The sequence below is a fragment of the Piliocolobus tephrosceles genome, chromosome 2 (genome assembly GCF_002776525.5).
Source record: "Piliocolobus tephrosceles isolate RC106 chromosome 2, ASM277652v3, whole genome shotgun sequence".
In the NCBI taxonomy this organism is placed as follows: Eukaryota; Metazoa; Chordata; class Mammalia; order Primates; family Cercopithecidae; genus Piliocolobus; species Piliocolobus tephrosceles.
This window is the reverse complement of record NC_045435.1, coordinates 118,492,602-118,508,528: the sequence shown is the minus strand read 5'-3', so window position 1 is coordinate 118,508,528 and position 15,927 is coordinate 118,492,602. Positions and strand designations below refer to the sequence as shown.

Sequence of the window (15,927 nt, the reverse complement as noted above, 5' to 3'; positions counted from 1 at the left end):
AACTAGGGCTGCATTTCCTCCCTTTTCAGAAGATGACATTGTACCTCAGTCTTCTGGATTGTAATGAAATGTAAAGCAGGTGACTCCAAGGAAAAGAGATGCATCAAAATATTCCAGTTCTCTCTATTATCTAATCCTAACAATGCCACATTTCACAGTCCCTGACATAAATGTTACCTGACAGTGGATTTTCTCAGGGTCCCAGAGCTGGTATAGAAGTTCTTTGGCAGCTGGGCTGGTAAACACAGAAGTTTTCTAGCAAGGACGTCCAAAGAACTGTTCAAATAAAGATAAAATTCTGGCTTTTTATCTGATTTTATTCAGGACAAAAAAATTAAGGACCCATGGTGACATCAACTCAATATATTTTTAAACTTTGGGACATGTGTAAATAATAATTTCCCTGACATTATGTAGAAATGCATACTTTTTTTAAAGAGTCCTAAAAGTATCAGTCTCAAAGAGAAAATTCTGAAGATAATTTTAGACCAGAATGATTATCAATTTTCAAAAAGGACCACTCAGATTATACAGAATTCCCTGTGTTTACTGTACATGTAACAATTTCTTTTTACACGTACAAGCTTCGTAAATTTCTTAAGCAGTTTCTCAAGCAATACACATGAGCCTTGAGGAGACAGTGTCCTCAGTCTGTTAATCTCATTTGCTTCCCACAAGGAAGAAAAATGTCAGAGTTGAAGGGTTTGAGTTGTGAATTAACATATCCTTTTTCTTTTCCAACAGAAACGAAATCAGACTTTACAGGATTTTTAGAAACTCTTTTTAAAATTTAATACATTAGTCCCTCCATATCCTCAGGGGTTGGTTCTAGTATCCAATCCCAAGATTATGGATAGATAATCCATAGATATGGATATCCCTAGATTATTGATCCTGGAGTCCCTTATATAAAATGGTGCCGTATTTGCATATAACCTATGCAATCCTTCTGTGTACTTTAAATCACCTCCAGATTACTTATAATATGATGTAAATGCTATGTAAATAGTTGTTCTACTGTATTGCTCAGGGAATAATGACAAGAACAAAAGTCTGTACATGTTCAGTACAAATATAATCATCTATTTAAAAAATGTTTTCTCCATTGGATGCAGAACCCAAGGATATAGAAAACTGGCTATATATGTTCTCTTCCTGCCATTATATATTTTATAAAATTATTTCTAATGACATGTTCTGCTTTATATCATTTTACTGATGATTAACCTGTTTGCGGACTGTTTTGTCTGTTTTCTCTCTGTCTTTTGTAGAATGAATAGTCACTTATAAGCACATTTATAGCCAAATCTTTGAATATCTTCAGGGTTATTTCCATAGAATCACATAGGATTACTACTACAGAAATAATCCTATTACAAATTGTCCTCCAGAAAGTATCTATTTAAATTTCCATCATCAATATATTAGAAAAATCTATTCATTTTTGTTTTTTATTTTTCAGAGAGACATGATCTATGTTGCCTTTTTTATGTTCTTCACACAAAACCTATATATTGCCTATTATACTTGTTCCTCAACTTGAGATGGGACTATGTCTGGATAAACCCATTGTAAATTGAAAAAACTGTAAATTGAAGATACATTTCCACAGCCCCTGTACATTTTTGACTTATGATATTTTCAACTTATGATGGGTTTATCCAGATGTAGTCCTATCATAAGTCAAGGAGTGTGCTGAAGGTGTATCACCTTGTCAAGCCACACGATTGTAAATCAAGCCATGTAAGTCAGGGACTGCCTGTCTTTTATTTTATCATTTTCCCCAATATAATAGGTGTCATAGGTTGGATTTCCTAGAAAACAGACTCTAAAATTTTTGTACAAGAGGTTTACTGGGAATAACACAAGTGAGGGGTTACAGAAGCAGGACAAGGCAGGGGGAGAAATAAAAGTGCAGCACAATTTCAACAAGGGCTCTGTTGATCTTTATGAAAACTCAAGAGCTGGGAAGTTGCTTCAAAATCATCTTGCCTTGAATTAAAGGGGGTAGGATTTCATATGCTTGTAACACCCTGCAAGTTGCCCTAGGATGGGTGTGACCTTGGATGAGGAGGCTGTTTTCAGCTGAAGGCAACTCTTGGAGAAAGATTTAGCCATGAGCTGCGTGCTGCCAACAGGGCCAGCACTTGAGAAACGAATGCTGTTCTGAAGAGAGAAATTGAGTGATGTGCCAGAGCCCCTTCTACAAGAGATCCACTTACTTTCTATAATAATTAGTGGGAATACTTGTGCCACTCGGATCCACTTATTTTGTATAATAATTACTGGGAACAGCACCTCTAAGATTCTGGTTGATTTAGTTTTCAGGAAAATTTACAAGAGGAAGGTTAGTGAAGTGAACTACATACAGTCCCAGCCAGTGCATCTAGCCTTGAGGCTGCAACTGACACTAAACATATCTCATTACAAGTCTGTATTTCTCTTACCCTACTTCTATTACTGACTGTTCAGATAGGGCTCACTGAGAAATAGACTGAGATGTGCATACAGGATGTTTACTGAAGCATGTGTGCTTTTGGGAACAACACATATGAGGGGGCAGGGAAGCAGAATTGGGCAGAGATATGAGTTGAATTGAAATGCAGTTGCAACAGACCTCATCCAATTATGTGAGAACTTCAGAGCTGCAACAGCTTTTCAGATTGACCCTACCATGGCACAAGGTAGTGGGACTATATGCTCTTGCACTGGATCAGTCATTAGACACAGGCTGTTCTAATGTAAGGATAGTGTGGCTCTCTTTAGTTAATGGCATTTCCTAGAGAAAGAAAGTAAGCTGAAATCTGTGGGTTGTCATACCATAGCAGCTGAGGGAATGAGCATTTCAGTCCTGAAATGGAATCTAAGCAACACATCATGGTATCTATTACAGTAGTTAAAAATGGCATCTCGGCCTAGCGCAGTGGCTCACGCCTGTAATCCCAGCACTTTGGGGGACGAAGCGGGTGGATCACGAGGTCGAGATACCGAGACCATCCTGGCCCACATGGTGAAACCCTGTCTCTACTAAACATACAAAAATCGGCTGGTGTGGTGGCGTGTGCCTGTAGTCCCAGCTACTTGGGGGGCTGAGGCAGGAGAATCGTTTGAACCCGGGAGGCAGAGGTTGCAGTGAGTTGAGATCATGCCATTGCACTCTGGCCTGGCAACAGAGTGAACTCTGTCTCAAAAAAAAAAGCATCTCATTATTATCGCGTATTATTTGATATGTCATTGAACCACATGACTTCTTTCCTTTGCAGATTGGCAACTTTTTAAAACAACCATTGAACTGCATGTTTCTTTTCAAATTCCTTATCTCTTCTATCCCAGGCTGAGCACATGGTACAATATAAATAAATATTTTTGAATGTTGAATGAATAAGATTATAATTTCATTTCTGTGTTATCTCTTTGGTTCTTGATTTCTCTACATTAAAAGTCATATCTAGAATACCTCACAAAGTGGTAGGAAAGTATGAAAAAAATTACATTGAAATACACTGAAATAGCATATGGATATGTATTTTTCATTCTTTTTTTCTAAAGAGAGGTCATTCATGAGACTTTCAATATTTAGGCTAGATTGACTTTCAGGGACATTATAGAGCCTAACTTTGAAGAGCCCAAAATATGGTTGAAAATTTTGGAGCTCATAGTGAAAAATCTAGATAGTCATTGCTTTTGTTAATTAGCTTTTTATTCTTTCCACACAGGTACTAAGTGAGGAACCAGCTATATAATTTATAGGGACAAGTACAAAAATGAAAAGGTTGGGTTCCTTGTTCAAAATTTATTAAGAATTTCAAGATGGTGATAGCAAAGCATTTAACCAAGTGTGAGACCTTTTGCAGCTTCATAGTTTGAGCACCCACAAAGCTGGCCCATGACTAAATATAAACCATATACACTATGCTGGGTATTAGTGCTGCAGTGGGGAGGAAACAAATATGGTTACTTCCCTTGTGGAACTCACAGATTCAATGTAGACAAAAGCAGAAGAGTGACAATTTATTTCCTCAATAGTTCCTTACTATCTTCACTAATTCAAAAGTGGTTTTAGAAATTTCACTACTTTGTACTTATTCCCAATCTCCAACATGTTTTACAACTGCCATGTCCTTGGATAATCACTTAGCAGAATTTATTAAATGACAACTGTTTGCAGGAAACTATGAACTAGGTGAAAATAAAATTAGAAACTTATTTTTATTATTAATAATATTATTTCTAATAAAGCAGTATAAAAGCCCTTTGGGAAGGGTATTTTCATATCTGTAGTGGGCATATATGTGCTACAATGTGTAGCAGCAGCTGGAAATTTTTTCTGTCGTTACTGAGTTTTGAAAGAATATTTTTCTCAAAATGTGAGAAGCCCTGCCACTAAGGAAGAAATGCATCTTATTAGAATGAGAATGTTGTAGGTAATGATTATATGGTTTGTCCTGAGATTTAGATTACTGTATATGTGATGGTTCTCTTTTGGGGAGGGAGATAATGTCAAAATATGTTAGCCAAAGACCTTCAGAAGTAGGTAGGAAATAGGCAGAAATGTATTCCCGTTAGCAATTGATTCCTCAGCATGCTAGTTAAGCCCAAACAAGCACAGGATTTTTTGACATCTGTTTTATTTTGGTTCTTGCCTCTTCCAGCATTCAAGCTGTCAGCTCGTGCTCTGTTAACAATGGGGGCTATGAGCTGAAGTATATTCAGATCACTGATGAACACTACAGGCACTGGTGCCTTCCACACCACCAGCTGACATGAGATGGCAAACACTGTGAAAGGAAGGCACAGTAAGCTCATATTACCTGCTGCAAAGGAACAACATGTTGAGAGCGATAAAACTTTTGCCAACAACATGTACCATTTTGTAAGATTGTGGGTTTGAAAGAATATTTTTCCCCTACAATCTACTTCATGGATTGCTTTTGATTAACAGCTGTTTCCTTTTTTGTCTGAATCCATTGGTGGCTCTAAGTTCGTATTTGTTCTCTTTGGAGGGAGGGCACCCGACTATAGCAATATGATTCATGGTGGTGAGCTATGGCAGAATTCAAGAATTTAAAGTGATGTTAAGTATCTCGTTGAGTTTCTAAAAATCCCAAACAAAGATGTCTGGAAAATGCATAAATGCACAAACTAAGCAGGATGGGCGAGGGCTTTTATTCTCCACTATCAAAATGATTCTTCATCATCAATATGAATTTTGATACTGAAGACTCATTAGAAACACTGTATATATTCATGGTAGTGTTTTGGATTAAAAATATGCCTTCTCTCTTTTATTTTTATTTAAGTAATTAAAATTATCTGAAAAGACTTGGAAGGCTAAGTTCATATCCCCAGTAGAGGTGACAAGGTGGGGCAGCTTTAGACCTCCTCCCATAACCTTCGTCTGCTCCCCAGTGGCACCCACCAAATGATAAGCACATTCATTAGCATAAAAATTACATTTTTATCAGTCCTAAGTAAAATGTAAATAAAATAGTTTTTTAAAATGTTGACATCTGTATTAATCTGTAGCATACATTCGAAATATAAACTGTGCTTGCTAGAAAAATGCATCTTCAAGACTGTACTCCTTTCTGAACAGATTTTTTTTTTAAAGATCCTTCTGTATAGAATTTCTGGGACTACTGCTGCTCATTCTCCAGATGTTTATAACTTTCTGTCTCAAATTACATCTTTTGGACTTTTTTTTCCAAACTCCCCAATGTTTTCTTCTCTTTTAGTCTCCCAATCAGTGTATCTCCACCCTGGCAACAAAGCTCTCCTTTACAAATCCCCATTGGGACCGTAGTTCTGTATCACTGCTCCCCCTTTTAATGCCTTCTTACTATCAAATATATGGTCTGCATACCCTAGGGTTTCCTAAATTAGGCATCATTCTTATGCCACTTGTAGTTATACAAAAGGAGGACAGTTTTAATGAAGCCATGTTTCATTCCACCAGGATTGTAAAAGTATCTTCTTACTCTCAGACCCACCAGTTTAACAGGCCCAAAGATACCTGCTTATTGTTCTTATTTACCTTTTGTTTTTTATACATGAGATTGAAGTTTGTTTATGTATTTCTTGCCCATATGAACTCTTTTTCTACTTTATTGCCCCTTTATATCATTTTGCCATTTTTTATGGACATGTGCTTTTTGTTAATATACAGAAGCTTGTTATATATTCTAAATATTAATGAACTCCTTAAATGTTAATATATTCAAATATTTTCCCCAATTTAACATTTGATTTCTTTACATAGGTGATGGAAATTTTTCTAGCCATTCTAAAGTTTTTGTGTGTTTGTAATGTCTTTTCCCTTCACATTTGTCTCCAAATAGAATTTTTACTCTAAAATACTTCATATTCACCAAAATATGAATCTTAAAATTAATTAAAATGCAGAAAGCTTTAACAATAAATTTAAAATATTTAAAACTTCTTTGTAAAGATGAAACTATAAAATTTTCTTTCAATGTTTTAAGTATATATAGTGTTCCATTGTATAGATTGTCATCATTTATTTGACCAGTATCAGTTAATGAAAACTTAAATCAATGTCCTAGTGCATATTCCTCCAACAATGGTCAGATTTTTTCTTAGAATAAATTTCTAAATGTGGAATTATTGAGTAGAAATCATGTAATTTCTCAGGCTTCTGAAATTATTTACTAGTCTGTCCTCAAGGAAGGATGACCCATTGACAGTTCCACAATCAATCATGTAAGAGGGCTAGTTTTTTCATATCTCCCAGCACAGAGGACTTTCATTGTTCTTTATCTTTGCATATGGATAGACAGAAATCATTTTTAAAAATTATAATTTATAAATGCAAAAGTATGATGGGGAGAGTAGAAATACCCAAGTTTAGGAAGCCTTGGAAGTCAGTTTGAGTGGACTGGATGTGGAAGAAAAAAATGTTAGAGAAGCTTATCTCTATTGTCAGGTTGGAAATGATACAGTAAAGTGTGCGTTTTAGGAAAATTAATTTGCTTGATGATTAAGGAATCTGTTGCAATGTTTCAGTTATGATCAAATAAGTTTTAGCAAAGATGTAACAGGAAGAGTTATAACTAAGAAACTAGAAGATGTAGTGAGAGATTAAAAGTAAAGACAAGAGATTTTAAGGGTTTCCCATTTGGGAGTGAGGAATGACAAAAATATCATTGTGATGACTAGGAAATTGATAAAGAGAAGGTTATTGGACTGATTAGTTAAGATGATAGTGGTGAGGGAAGTGAAGGTAGGAGCCAAGTGGAGGGCCTATTACAAGTTAAATAATGGACAGGCATGCAAGGCTCAAGAATATTTTCATGTTGTTCCCAAGAAATCATCAAGAAATATCAGGCTTCCACTTCTGGCATTAGAAAAACCAAGGTATAAGATTAATGAGCTGAATATTGAAAGAATTAGAATGTAAGATCATGGTAATCGGTTGAGACTTGGAGAGTAGAAAGGAGAATAGCTGGACAATCTTTGTTGAGAGACCCAGAATCATAGAGTTTTAAAGATTGTCTAGTTCAGTTGTTATCAAATTAAGTGTTCTTAGGAAGTTAATTGGATTTAACAGACCAAAGAGGTTAAAGAAGGTACATCAGGGAAGACACTCTGTGTATATGTGTGTGGGGGTGTTCCTGTGTGTGTGTGTGCATGTGTATGTGTGTGCACGCATGCCCATGCACACACGTCTGGGGAGGGGAGGATATAGATGTTTTCTTAGTCACTTCAGGCTGCTACAACAATATACTATAGAATGAGTAGTTTAAACAACATACATTATTTCTTACAGTTCTGGAGGCTACGTAGTTAAGGTTAAGTTGCTGGCAGATAGGGTTCCTGGTAAGAAGACTTTTCTTACCTTGTAGACAGCCACCTTCTCCCTGCATCCTCACATAGTGGAAGGAGAGAGTGCTGTGGTTTCTTCTTCTTCTTATAACAACACTAATCTCATCATTGTGGCCCAACCTCATGATCTTCATAGGTGAAGCCAGTTGGACTTCCTGGGTTGAGTGAGAACTTGGAGAACTTTTCTGTCTTACAAGAGGATTGTAAAATGCACCAATAAGTGCTCCGTAAAAACGCAGCAATCAGCACTCTGTAGCTAGCAAGATGATTGTAAAACGCACCAATCAGCACTCTGTAAAATGCACCAATCAGCCCTCTGTAAAATGCAACAATTAGCAGGATCCTAAAAGTAGCCAATTGCAGGGTGGATTGAAAAAACAGTACTCTGATAGGACAAAAATGGAACATGGGAGGGTACAAATAAGGGAATAAAAGCTGGCCAACCCAGCCAGCAGCAGCAACCCACTCGTGTCCCCTTCCACACTGTGGAAGCTTTGTTCTTTCACTCTTCACAATAAAGCTTGCTACCACTCACTCTTTGAGTCTGTGCCATCTTGAAGAGCTGTCATACTCACCACAAAGGTCTGTGGCTTCATTCTTGAAGTCAGTGAGACCAGGACTCCACCGGCAGGAACCAACTCAGGACACAATCTCATCTAAACCTTATTACCTCCCCAAGGCCCCACTTTCAAATACCATCACATTAAGGATTAGAGTTTCAACCTGTGAATTTTCAGTGGACATTCAGTTCATAACTGAAGTGATCCTAGATCTGTAGCAATTTAGCTTAGAGATTCTCCCAGAATTGTGTCCCTCTACCTTCCACCATGAGAACGGACCTATCCAGACCTTGAAATGACCTCTAAAACAATTAAAGGTAACCCCAAGGAAGCATCGACAATTAATAAATTTAATCAGGACTTTACATATTTAACTCAAGGTAAAGGCACTGTATTTTCAAATCATCAAGAACAATCATTCTCTACTTCAATGGCAGTGGTCTTAAAGTTGAAATTGTACCTTTCGTATTTTCAGTGGAAATGGATTTTTTTTTGGTCCTAATGTCATCAACCTCAAAGTCCATTGCTTTATATTGAATACACCGAATTCCCTTCTACACCTCTCCTTCTCCCAGTGGTCTTTTTGGTGTCATTAGCATCTCTTGCCTTGTAAACTATTGACATACTGATAACAGCAACTTCTGCTGAGGTCCTTTGAACTTTGGCACTGATCAATTTATTTTATTTTCATGACTTTAGACTTTGTTATAAAAGTAAGAGGTATTTACCGAAGGAAATTTGAGATAAATTAGTTAATAAAATAACACAAATGAAAAATAATAAAACCACCCATAATCTTATCACACAGAAGTAATAATTCACATATTGGTGTATATTTTTTCAAGTATTTTATTTGTATAAACTTTTATGAAATAGGATTATACTGTATCTTCTGTTTTACAACTTGATTTATTAAAATATTTTTAAAACATTGTGTGATGTTATTATTTAATTTTCTATTACAATTTTCTATTATATGATGCTAAATGATGGCATTAAAATATTAGCTTACATTTATTTAGAAATTTTTGTGCTAGTCACCACTGGAATTACATACATATGCATTGTCTCACTGAAATATCACAGCGACCACAGGAGATTGATACTGTCACTGTACTGTTTTATAAAAAGGGAAATGGAACACAGTACAGGTTTGACAACTGACTCTGAGTTTCATACTGTGGAAGTGACAGACCAGGATTTGAAGCCAGGGACTTTAACTCTAGAACCTAAGATTTTTCAAGTTGACTGTATAAATATATAGCATGCCACTGTTTTTACAATTGCACCATAACAATTTTCTAATGTTGGGTACTTAAAATTTATACATTTTATTGTTTTAAAGAAACTTACAGTGAAAATTCTTCTAGTGAAATCTTTGGTTCCATTTACACTATTTTCCTAATGACAAATGCCAGTGATTAAAATTGTACGGTCCAACAGTTATTTGCACAATTTATGGCATCAATTTTTTATGCAAAAATCTAAAAGCGGCCAAGTCAAGCCAGCATAGAGTAGAAACTGGAAGTAATAGAATACTAAATTCAAATTCTTTTATGATTTCAAGCAGATCTCAGCACCATTGTGTATCTTGTGGGAAATAAGCCTAGTAATCCTTTTTTAACTTTAGAGTTACGAAATATTTTGAAAGTCTAAAGGACGATTCTTATGAACTTAGATTTGATAAAATCTTTAAGAAGTAACTTTTAGAAAGTGTTTTAAGGTAAAACCTGCTACCTAGAAAACTGCTTTGAATATATATAATGCACTCTCAATAGAGATTTGATGACCCATTAATCCAGGTCTGGAAAGAATCCTGTGTTTTCTATTTTTGTGATATTTCACCTAAGGAAATGTTCACCCGAATCCTTTGATAATTACAGAAATTATCTAGAAGCTGAATACATGACATATTGGAAAATTAAGGTCAAATGATCTTTGGTGACCTATTGTATCTTTTGCAAATACATCAACCATATATATCTACCATTGTCCTAATAGAATTTCCTGGTATGCATGTTTTCAATATTAGTATGTTTGCAAACACTTTAATACATGGAAATTATTGATAGCAGATACCAGGCTACAAAAACACATTGAAAACAATTTGGCCTTTTTACACTTTAACATTTTTGAAGCCAAAAATTAAAAATCTGACATCTATATATGAACCTGAAAATGTGACTTTTCTAGAAAAGTCTAGTTCCTAAGTTGCAAACCAGTACTCCACCATTCCTCCTGCACTGTTGAAAGAAAAACTCTTGTAAAATAATATCCACATTTAGGAACACTAAACAATAAAGACTTATATCCATTGTTTTTCTCATTTTTGAAATAAACTAATGTTATCAAATTCTCTCCAGATTATTTGTGTTCCAAAACCACCACCCACTATGCCTCTTCCTTAAAAACATTCTGCACAATGCTGGAAATGTATTTTCCCCAGCCAGCACTCCAACTGGGTATTTAGGGTTGGGGCTGCACACATAGTCAGTTTCAAATAACTGATCCCCTATTGTCCCTGCTACTATTATTCTCAACCTCCTTTCTTCCTGTATGAATGCTCCATAATTGTGGGTTGCGTACAAAATTCTAAAACCTGTTTTTTTCTTATTGGTAAAATTGGAGTATTAAAAAACAAAAAAGCTATTATGGACATAGTGGTATGAAGGACTGTGGAATCGGAGAGATCTGGCTGGAATCCCAGCTCCCCTACTCACTGTCATGTTGAGCAGCTATTTCAACTCACTGATCCTTCCTTCCTTTCTTCCTTCCTTCCTTCCTTCCTTCCTTCCTTCCTTCCTTCCTTCCTTCCTTCCTTTCTTCCTTCTTTCCTTTCTTTTTGTATTATACTTTAAGTTCTAGGGTACATGTCCACAATGTGCAGGTTTGTTACATACGTATACATGTGCCATGTTGGTGTGCTGCACCCATTAACTTGTCATTTACATTAAGTATATCTCCTAACGCTATCCCTCCCCCTCCCCCGACCCCAGGACAGGCCCCGGTGTGTGATGTTCCCCACCCTGTGTCCAAGTGTTCTCGTTCAATTCCCACCTATGAATGAGAACATGCAGTGTTTGGTTTTCTGTTCTTGTGATAGTTTGCTATCATCAATCATGGTTTCCAGCTTCATCCATCTCCCTACAAAGGACATGAACTCACCCTTTTTTATGGCTGCATAGTATTCCGTGGTGTCTATATGCCACATTTTCGTAATCCAGTCTATCATTGATGGACATTTGGGTTGATTCCAAGTCTTTGCTATTGTGAATAATGCCACAATAAACATACATGTGCATGTCTCTTTATAGTAGCATGATTTATAATCATTTGGGATGTCCAATAAATGGGACGGCTGGATCAAATGGTATTTCTAGTTCTAGATCCTTGAGGAATCGCCACATTGTCTTCCACAAAGGTTGAACTAGTTTACAGTCCCACCAACAGTGTAAAAGCATTCCTATGTCTCTACATCTTCTCCAGTACCTGTTGTTCCCTGACTTTTTAATGATCGCCATTTTAACTGGTGTGAGATGCTATCTCATTGTGGTTATGATTTGCATTTCTCTGATGGCCAGTGATGATGAGCATTTTTTCATGTGTCTGTTGTTTGTATAAATATCTTCTTTTGAGAAGTGTCTGTTCATATCCTTTGCCCACTTTTTGATGGGGTTGTTTGATTTTTTAATTTGTTTAAATTTGTTTAAGTTCTTTGTAGATTCTGGATATTAGCCTTTTGTCAGATGGATAGATTATAAAAATTTTCTCCCATTTTGTAGGTTGTCTGTTCACTCTGATGGTAGTTTCTTTTGCTGTGCAGAAGCTCTTTAGTTTAATTAGATCCCATTTGTCAATTTTGACTTCTGTTGCCATTGCTTTTGGTGTTTTAGTCATGAAGTCCTTGCCCATGCCTATGGCCTGAATGGTATTGCCTAGGTTTTCTTGTAGGGTTTTTAATGGTTTTAGGTCTAACATTTAAGTCTTTAATCCATCTTGAATTAATTTTTGTATAAGGTGTAAGAAAGGGATCCAATTTCAGCTTTCTATATATGGCTAGCCAGTTTTCCCAGCACCATTTATTAAATAGGGAATCCTTTCCTCATTTCTTGTTTTTGTCAGGTTTGTCAAAAATCAGATGTTTGTAGATGTGTGGTATTTTTCTGAGGACTCTCTTCTGTTCCATTGGTCTATATGTCTGTTTTGGTACCAGTACCATGCTGTTTTGGTTACTGTAGCCTTGTAGCCTTGTAGTATAGTTTGAAGTCAGGTAGCCTGATGCCTCCAGCTTTGTTCTTTTGGCTTAGGATTGTCTTGGCAATGCGGGCTCTTTTTTGGTTCCATATGAACTTTAAAGTAGTTTTTTCCAGTTTCTGTGAAGAAAGTCATTGGTAGCTTGATGGGAATGGCATTGAATCTATAAATTACCTTGGGCAGTATGACCATTTTCATGATATTGAGCTATCCATGAGCATGAAATGTTCTTCCATTTGTTTGTGTCCTCTTTTATTTCATTAAGCATTTATATCCTTGAAGAGATCATTCACATCCCTCGTAAGTTGAATTTCTGGGTATTTTATTCTCTTTGAAGCAATTGTGAATGGGAGTTCACTCATAATTTGACTCTCTGTTTGTCTGTTATTGGTGTACAGGAATGCTTGTGATTTGTGCGCATTGATTTTGTATCCTGAGACTTTGTTGAGGTTGCTTACAGCTTAGCAGATTTTGGGCTGTGATGATGGGGTCTTCTAAATATACAATCATGTCATCTGCAAACAGGGACAATTTGACTTCCTCTTTTCCTAATTGAATACCCTTTATTTCTTTCTCCTGCCTGATTGCCCTGGCCAGAACTTCCAACACTATGTTGAATAGGAGTGGTGAGAGAGGGCATCCCTGTTTTGTGCCAGTTTTCAAAGGGAAAGCTTCCAGTTTTTGCCCATTCAGTATGATACTGGCTGTGGGTTTGTCATAAATAGCTCATTATTTTGAGATACATCCCACCAATACCTAGTTTATTGAGAGTTTTTAGCATGAAGGGCTGCTGAATTTTGTTGAAGTCTTTTTCTGCATCTATTGAGATAATCATGTGGTTTTTGGTTTTGGTTGTGTTTATATGATGGATTACGTTTATTGATTTGTGAATGTTGAACCAGCCTTGCATCCCAGGGATGAAGTCAACTTGATCGTAGTGGATAAACTTTTTCATGTGCTGCTGGATTCGGTTTGCTAGTATTTTATTGAAGATTTTTGCATTGATGTTTATCAGGGATATTGGTCTAAAATTCTCTTTATTTGTTGTGTCTCTGCTAGGCTTTCACATCAGGATGATGCTGGCCTCATGAAATGAGTTAGGGAGGATTCCCTCTTTTTCTATTGATGGGAATAGTTTCAGAAGGAATGGTACAAGCTTCTCTTTGTACCTCTGGTAGAATTCAACTGTGAATCCGTTTGGTCCTGGACTTTTTTTGGTTGGTAGACAATTAGTTATTGCCTCAATTTCAGAGTCTCTTATTGGTTTATTCAGGGATTCAACTTCTTCCTGGTTTAGTCTTGGAAGGGTGTATGTATCCAGGAATTTATCCATTTCTTCTAGATTTTCTAGTTTATTTGCATAGAGGTGTTCATAGTATTCTCTGATGGTAGTTTGTATTTCCGTGGGATCGGTGGTGATATACCCTTTATCATTTTTTGTTGTGTCTGTTTCATTCTTCTCTCTTTTCTTCTTTATTAGTCTTGCTAGCAGTCCATCAATTTTGTTGATCTTTTCAAAAAGCCACCTCCTGGATTCATTGATTTTTTGAAAAGTTTTTTGTGTCTCTATCTCCTTCAGTTTTGCTCTGATCTTAGTTATTTCTTGCCTTCTGCTAGCTTTTGAATGTGTTTGCTCTTGCTTCTCTAGTTCTTTTCATTGAGATGTTAGGGTGTCAATTTTTTATCTTTCCTGCTTTCTCTTGTGGGCTTTTAGTGCTATAAATTTCCCTCTACACACTGCTTCAAATGTGTCTCAGAGATTCTGGTATGTTGTGTCTTTGTTCTCATTGGTTTCAAAGAACATCTTTGTTTCTGCCTTCATTTCATTATGTACCCAGTAGTCATTCAGGAGCAGGTTGTTCACTTTCCATGTAGTCGAGCAGTTTTCAGTGAATTTCATAATCCTGAGTTCTAGTTTGATTGCACTGTGTTCTGAGAGACAGTTTGTTATAATTTCTGTTCTTTTACATTTGCTGAGGAGTGCTTTACTTCCAACTATGTGGTCAATTTTGGAATAAGTGCAATGTGGTGCTGAGAAGAATGTATACTCTGTTGATTTTGGGTGGAGAGTTCTGTAGATAGCTATTAGGTCTGCTTGGTGCAGAGCTGAGTTCAATTCCTGGATATCCTTGTTAACTTTCTATCTCATTGATCTGTCAAATGTTGACAGTGGGGTGTTAAAGTCTCCCATTATTATTCTGTGGGAGTCTAAGTCTCTTTGTAGGTCTGTAAGGGCTTGCTTTATGAATCTGCATGCTCCTGTATTGGGTGCATATATATTTATGACAGTTAGCTCTTCTTGTTGAATTGATCCCTTTACCATTATGTAGTGGCCTTATTTGTCTCTTCTGATATTTGTTGATTTAAAGTCTGTTTTATCAGAGACTAAGATTGCAACCCCTGCTTTTTTGTGTATTTTCCATTTGTTTGTTAGATCTTTCTCCATCCCTTTATTTTGAGCCTATGTGTGTCTCTGCACATGAAATGGGTCTCCTGAATACAGCATACTGATGGGTCTTGACTCGTTATCCAATTTGCCAGTCTGTGTCTCTTAATTGGAGCATTTAAGCCCATTTGCATTTAAGGTTAATATTGTTTTGTGTGAATTTGATACTGTCATTATGATGTTAGCTTTTTATTTTGCTTGTTAGTTGATACAGTTTCTTCCTAGCATCAATGGTGTTTACAATTTGGCATGTTTTTGCAGTGGCTGGTACCAGTTGTTCCTTTCCATGTTTAGTGCTTCCTTCAGGAGCTCTTGTAAGGCAGGCCTGGTGGGTGACAAAATCATTCAGCATTTGTTTGTCTGTGAAGGATTTTATTTCTCCTTCACTTGTGAAGCTTAGTTTGGGTGGATATGAAATTTTGGGTTGAAAATTCTTTTCTTTAAGAATGTTGAATATTGGCCCCCATTCTCTTCTGGCTTGTAGAGTTTCTGCCGAGATATCCATTGTTAGTCTGATGGGCTTCCCTTTGTGGGTAACCCCACCTTTCTCTCTGGCTGCCCTTAACATTTTTTCCTTCATTTCAGCTTTGGTGAATCTTACAATTATGTGTCTTGGAGTTGCCGTTCTCAAGGAGTATCTTTGTGGCATTCTCTGTATTTCCTGAATTTGAATGTTGGCCTGCCTTGCTAGGTTGGGGAAGTTCTCCTGGATAATATCATGAAGAGTGATTTCCAACTTGGTTCCCTTCAAACAAAGGGAAGCCCATCAGATGGCTTTCAGGTACACCAATCAGATGTAGATTTGGTCTTTTCACATAGTCCCAT

At 36.6% G+C, this 15,927-nt stretch overlaps 1 protein-coding gene across 1 annotated transcript in view; it reads left to right on the top strand.

Moving 5' to 3' along the window:
• The window catches only part of LOC113224940 (EGF-like and EMI domain-containing protein 1), a 608,761-nt gene that overhangs the window by 535,115 nt on the left and 57,719 nt on the right, over positions 1-15,927 (top strand). The window lies entirely within an intron of this gene.